This window comes from Centropristis striata, chromosome 11 (assembly GCF_030273125.1).
Source record: "Centropristis striata isolate RG_2023a ecotype Rhode Island chromosome 11, C.striata_1.0, whole genome shotgun sequence".
Taxonomy (NCBI): domain Eukaryota; kingdom Metazoa; phylum Chordata; class Actinopteri; order Perciformes; family Serranidae; genus Centropristis; species Centropristis striata.
The window spans coordinates 31529278-31536755 of record NC_081527.1 but is presented as its reverse complement, the minus strand read 5'-3'; positions in this window follow the sequence as shown (position 1 = coordinate 31536755).

Below are 7478 nucleotides of genomic sequence, written 5' to 3'. Positions count from 1 at the left end.
CTTTACAGTGGCAGACGGCTCCGTCCCACACATCTCTCTGGCTTTTGTCATTGGCTGCTGTGCTCTGCTCACTTGTTTGTTTTTCACATCGTTACAGCAGTCTGCTGTAAATCAGAGTGTTTTATCCTGTTTGCCCGGCCCTGACTGGATATTTACGAGGCCATCTATCCTCCATCAGAGCCGATCACTGCAGACTTCCCTATTCCTCAGCTGCAGACTGTATGATCTGTATCTTCACCTCACTGCATTTATCACCAGCAGATTTATGCATTCATCACAATAAAAGTTTGGCTGATGGGCGCTCGTTTTCATTCCTGTCACTAGATGGCGCTGTGGTGATGTGCAGCAGCCTCTCAGCCTCAGCCCTCAGGCCTCACTGTCTGTATTTATGTCATAAACAGAGACACCTAAAGGCTCTTTTATTGACAGAAAACAGTAAAAGAACATCTGACATGTTTAATCCCTCAGTATGTGCATATAAAATGCTCCTAATCTATTAAATTACAGATCAGATGGTTTTTACTTGACACTTATTCTGACATTTATATTAAACTATTAGGACTTCTGTATTATTTTCTCTTAATAAATGAAATGGGGAAAGTACTTTCACTCAAGTGCTGTATTTAAGTACAACAGTCTTTCTATTTCATGCTATTTTATACTTTTATTCACTACATTTTGGACGCAAAATTTTGGACTTTTTACTTTTTTACTTTCAGTTATTTTGCACATTCATAATTCTGATCCAAAATATTCATCAATAAGAAAAGTGAAGTGAATAAGGTGCAGATCTCCCCCAGGCTTTGAGATTCTCCCGTTCAGCAGATTTGTGATTGTCCTGAACTCCATTCAGAAAACAAACATTTTAAAAGTTGTTTGCTTGTTGTCCTGCAGACAGACCTGTTAAAGCATGAATTCAGACTTTTTACACATTGTCATCATGTTGTCCTTAATTCGGCACACTTTTTAACTGTCTACTGCAATTAAATGCCAGCAAAATCAGTGTGTTTTGGGTACATACTGATGTCGAGCGATGTACCGGCAGTCATACAGATGCAGTTCCTGGAGAAGGCGATGAAATTCAGTGAGCTGTGTGCAGCTCCAGATGATATTATTAATCTAGACATGATGGTTTCCAACGTATTCTGGGTATTCCACAACAGCTACAAAGCAGAAACAGTGGTTATTTTGGCTGCAGTTGATGATGGTAAAACATGAGCTAACACAAATGTGATCCTGTGGTCAAACTCACATGGCAAGACATAACAAGCATGACTTTTTGCAATTGCATAGGCCAAAATGTGGCCTGCAACAGACTAGGTGAGGGCTGTTTTAGTTTAGCTGAGTGCCTGAAATGCCTTCACTTTGTAACTAAAGCAGCTGCTGACTTGGAACCTACTGGTTGGAGGAGTGAGGAGTCAGCAGTCAATGATGATATAAAAAAGGTTTATCAAGTATAATGACGTGGCGCCTGCCTTATCCTATGTCACAATTAAATATGTTTTAAACATATTGTTAAACTGTTAAGTTCAAGAAAAAAACAAAACTATTGAAAGACTGAGGGTGTGCCTCAATCGACAGGTGACATAAGTGGCTTTTGCTTCCTCACTGAATAAAATTTTGTGGAATACCTTTAAGTTCCAGGGCATTATATTATATTATATTATATTATATTATATTATATTATATTATTGATAGTACACAAAAGCAATTTCCAAACCGGGATTGCACAGATGAACCAACAGGGAAGAAGTTCAATGACTTTTTAGTTCCAGGCTGCCAATAAAAAATGAAACTATTTGCTGTGTAAATGGATTTTTTCTTTTCTCCATATAGAGGTATTGAGCATTCATTTTTTTTTAAGTATTAGTGTCCAAGTTTACCATCCTGAACCAGCTGCAACATTAATGCATCACAAATTATAATCCAGTGAGTTTTTCTGAATCTGAAATAGTCCATTCTGCATAATGAGTACCTTTACATTTTTTTATGCTTTAAGTACATTTTGATGCAAATACTTTTGTATTTTTACTGAAGATTTTAAATGCAGGGCTTTTACATATTGTTTCACTGTAGTATTGCTAATTTGACTTCAGTAAAAAGTCTGAATAATTCTTCCATAACTGTAAAAATGGTACAATAATATATTTATTTTTAACTATTTCACAAGACTTCCCACTTTTAGGTTTGTGTCTCTATCCTGTGTGAATCTAGAGTCAGTGGTTGCTCTCTGATCTCGATCTTGATGAAATAAACTCCAAGATAAGCCTCCACAGATACTCCAACAACTGTTTTCTGCCGAGTCATTTCCTGTCCTCGGCTGCTGGATGTACTGGTCGTGAGCTCAGAGCTCTGAGAACAGGGCACACTGATCGTTCGGGGTAACCCAATGCGGTAATTACAACTTCCCACGGTGAGTGAAATTAGAGCTCAAAAGAAAAGTGGGATTTCAGGTGGCTGGGGCCGGCCTGGGTCACTGTCAGGGCAGAAAGAGCTGAAAGGCCACAGAAAGAAAAGATCCGGAGCATGCTCTCAAAAAATGCAGCAAACTAATGACCCAGTTTGGCTTTTCTTTCCACTCATGTGCTTGTCATCGTTGCCATAAACAGTCCTGAGGCAGAAATATTGTAAAAAGCATTTATTTCTTATTCATTTTGCATACAAAACAATCAATATAGTGCATCTGCCAGTATAAACATATGAAAATCAGTGCTTTTTATTACATATCATACATGTATACCCATTTGTTTTAACAGAGAAGAATTATTAATGTTATTTTGTAGCAGTTGCTGCAGCAGTTTTACCATCAAACACTCAAAAACACCTAATTTCACTATTTTATCACAATCACAACTGTAGCCATAATTATAGAAATACTGAGGTCACAGGCTTCATCACTCTCAGCAAGTTGGGACCAGAAACCAAAAACGACGTCTCTAAATATGAACTTTTTATATTTTATTTATTCAGTTAGGCTAAAGGCTTAGGCTTCTTTTTACAAGATCTAAATTCTGTTTTAAAGCATTTTCCTTACTGCCAGGAATTATATTCTGAGGGAAGAAATTACAGAATTCTGTATTTATTATCTGCTGGCCTAAATTAGTCATTGTTCAATAAATTAAAGTTAAATTAAATTAAAACGTGTCATTTAAGTTATTTAAAATACAAACAATGTTTAGAACTTTATAAAAAGGGCCATTCAAAAATGTGCTGTAGTATTAAGAAGATTTTTATGTTAGATACATTACACACATTACAGTTACCGCTCATACTAGAAGCATTTTCTCTTGTAATGGTAAAAGTTTTTTTTAAAAAACATACTGCAAAATATAACAATATGAAGTTTTTAGGAACTAATGTTGACCTAAATGTCTGGGACATTTAAAGCTTTAGCCGAATTGTTTTTCATTATAATATGTGCTGTATGTAGCAATGAAAAGCATATTCAGAACCCATTTTACAAAATTCTCATTCGATTTTTGTCTTATAAGCCTGCTGGAAACATTAAAAGTCAGTGTGTTTTCAACTAATTAATGACACTACTGTACGTAACATGCATAGTCACCAGGTAGGAAAAAAATCCTACTTTTACCATCCAGTTGTTCCAATAAATCACTTATAATGATGGTAAATCTGCAGCTGTATCACTTTACCTGCATATGTGTCGCAAAAGACAGGAAATTACATAATTAATAATAATAATAATAATAATAATAATAATTAGAGAATAGAGAAGCTTAGGGAGTCTACCCACAAGTTGCCAAAATAAATCAAAAGATAAAAAGGGGCTGTGACCTCAGTGAACAGTAGCTCCCACCTTCTTTACAGTTTTATTTTCTGTGCAGAAATGGTATAACATTCACTCATTTGTCTGTCAGTCTTTTGACTTCAGGGCTTCTTGCAATGCCGTTAAATAAAAAAGCTTTGATGGAAAATACGTGAAAACCCTTCTGGAAAATACACCTCCGTTGTTTTAAATTCCAGGAAGCTCCACACCCTCACAGCTGCACCCACTCTCTCTCTCTCTCTCTCTCTCTGTCTGAATCACTGAACACGAACCAATTAGTGTGAGAGTGAGATGTCTGTCTGTTTTCCACATCTTAGATAACAATCGAGTGTCTGCATCCTGCACCTCCACAATGACTCTGAATGTTCAGAGTTTGTCTTTTGTGTAGGCCGCCTCTCCAGTGTCATTATGCTCCGAATCTCAGTTTCCTGAACTACAGAGATTTTTATCTAAAACCTGCATTTACCTGCATTTACATCTGATATTTTCCAGCACACACGCACATTTCAGTCTGTGATGTAGCACATGAGCAAGCCTTTCATCCTCGCTTAACAATCACGTATATAAATTTAGACTTCTCTTCTCAGCTTTACATTCCACATTTCACAGTGAATTAACTGTGAGCGTTGTAATGGGATTAGTCATTGTTCTCTTTGGATGTGCGGCTCAAGGTGAAGGATCCAGAACATCCTGTATGCAGGATAATATGCAACAAGTCAAACTGGAAAGTATGACAGTTACACTTGGGTGAGGTAAAGGAAGGTACGCACAAAAGCCTGCATGACGTAGATAAAGAAATCATTAAATATATTTCCTGTTCTTTGTATATAAAAAAAGCATGTGCAAGTGTACATTTGCATGGAGTGCTACATTAGATAGAATAAATTTTTTTTTTTTTCAGAGTAAAAAAAGAAAAGAAAAGTGGGCCTCCCTTTCAAACCGTCACTGCGTTCCTCAGGTCCCACAGGAAAAGCTCCGGATTAAATCACTTCCTCTTACATTGTGATACCACGGTGGCCGGACCGCGCTCTGTGTCAATAGATAACATGCTTTTTCTGTAACACAGTGTCTCTCTTTAGTGCATTTAAAGTAAATAACTTGGTGAAACACTTTTTTGCCGAGAGTTTGATGAGAAGAACTTGTTTGTGAGTTCAGTACAGATAAGATAACACCCTGGAAGCAGGAAGGAACAGCTAGTCTGGATCTATCATATGGTAAAAAATCAACTTACGATGAGCTTATAAGGAGCGGTCACAGCAGTGATTAACAGCAAAATGTAGTGGCAAAATCTGTTCATTTCAAATGAAATGGCTGAGATCCACAATTCTTTAACGAATAGTTTGGTTTGCTCCAAAACGGAAGAAATTATTCGAGCTTTGAAGCAGGGCTGCCAATTTGTTTCCAGTGAAAGACACTAGCACAATCTCCAAAAGTGGCTAAAGTTGCCAGATGAGGCAATACGCTTATTTAATATTGGTGACAACATCACGTATCATTTGCATGAAGCTCAGTGGTTGTGTAGGCTGTCTACCTGAGCACAGTGCAAGAGAGAAGAATGCAGCTGGCAGAAGAAACATGGTTACCCTGAGTAAAATGCATGGGAATTAACTCCCATAGAATACATATATTTATCGTTCATTCATTCATTAACCTTAACCGCTTATCCAAAGATGAGTTGCTGAGAGGCATGGTTGATAAACAGAGACAGAAAAGCATTCATGCTCTCATTCACACCTACGGGCAATTTAGAGTCACCAATTAAACCTAAGCTGCATGTCTTTGGACTGTGGGAGGAAGTCAGAGGACCCAGAGAGATGCTAATCACAATTTTTTAATAAGTTATTTTCTGAATAAGTTGGTAAATTTGTTTTTTCGCTTTTCAGAAATAAAGTCTGGTTCTGAAAAGTTGCAACATCTAGTGAGAAAATTACCAAGTTTGCCATCACTGCTTTGTAGCTGTCAACTTCTATTAAACCTGCTGGTGAACTCGATGGTGTAAATAGGCTACATAACAAACTCATATTGAGCCCTTAGCCATCAAGGTGGTGGGCTCGCAAAATGACACTTCAAAATCTGCTTATATTGTCGCAGGAATGAGTCCTGAAACCGGGAGATGAGTTAGCATCACGGCAATGATACCGAAACATAAGGGACACAATTTAAACCCATCTATAGTAATATTAGACTCCTAGAGTAAAGCATGTCACACAGTGGCAGATCTTTGTGTCCTGTGTGGAACCAAGAGCCAGTGTTGTTATTCGGAGTCAAAAAGCCCAACCCTGATCTTTTACCCTAACCCTAGTCAAGTGGTTTTACTGTCTAAAGTCACCTGTGTCCTGTGAACAAGGAAGTTTATTTTAATAAGCCACTGCAATGCATGTAAATTAAAGGAAGTGACACACCGTCCCTCACACGTTCAAAACTGAGGCAAAAGGGCGCCAGTATCGGACACAGAGGACTGTGACAAAACGTCAATATCCGACGAGTTGAATGTGTTTCAGATTTTCTCATTTAATTCTCACCTAGAAAACATACTCCCCAAAATGTCTAATATTTTCTTTCAGATGGTGTCACGAGAGGTCAACGTTCTCGTACTCGCCGTGGTCCGAGTCCTCCAGTTCGATACCCGGCACCAGGCTGTAGTATTCAGTCGACTGGGTGAGGTACGCCTTCTCCCTGTCAGCTGAGTCTTTCATCACCTCCGTCACACTGACTGCGTCCAGCTCCGTCTTGCTGGCCCCGTCGGGCTCCTGGGGGCCCTGCCTCCCGTCTGCGGAGCCAGAATAGCCCGAGGAGACTCGGGGAAGAGACTCCACCGAGCCCAGCTTTATCTCCACCTCTTCATAGATGTCCCTGGTGCTGCCCAGGAGGGTGGATGACGGGCGTAGCAGCAGCTGGTTCTTCAGGATCCCCTCAGTGCTGCAGTTTCCAGCTTTATTTGTCTCAGTGGCTGCAGGTTTCTGCTTGCTGCGATGCTTCTGGCCGTTGCAGCTGGAAGCTTTCTTCTTTTTTGAGGTGCTCACCGGTGTTTCCTTCCTCTTCCTGCCACAGCACCAGCAGAGCACCAGGGCAGCCAGGATGACAAGAGGGAGCACGATGAAGAGCGCGGTGAGGCCAGCTGGGCGGCACGCGTCGCCCAGCCTCACCGACAGCGCAGTCCTGCCAGCCAGGTGCCTCGGAGAGACGCAGGTCAAGTTCCCTACCAGATGCTGCAGCGTAGTGGTCCTGTTCACCTTCCGGCCTTCCTCCAGGCCTTCCAGTAACAAACAGGAGCAGTCCCAGGGGTTCCCATCCAGCTCCAGCGTCTGCAGCCTCTGCTTCTGCAGCACGGAACCTGGGAGGAAGCGTAGCCGGTTTCCCTGCAGGTTCAGGTTCTTTAGGCGGTCTGAGTCCTGAAGAAAACCCTCAGGAAGCTCCTGAATCTGGTTCCCGCTCAGATCCACCTCCATCATTCTTGGCTGGCTTGCCAGAAACTCTCTTGGCAGCGCTGTAAGTCTGTTGTGACCCAAGTAAACCTTTTGCAGCGTAGAGACGCCTTCCCCACTCATAAGAACAGAAGTGATGTTACAGAAGGAGAGATCCAGTGTCTCGATGTTTGACTCATTTGTAAACACAGACCAGCGCACGTGGCTGAAAGCGGAGCCGGAGTAGTTCAAGCAGCAGACGTCAGCAGGAACCTCAGAGGGAAACT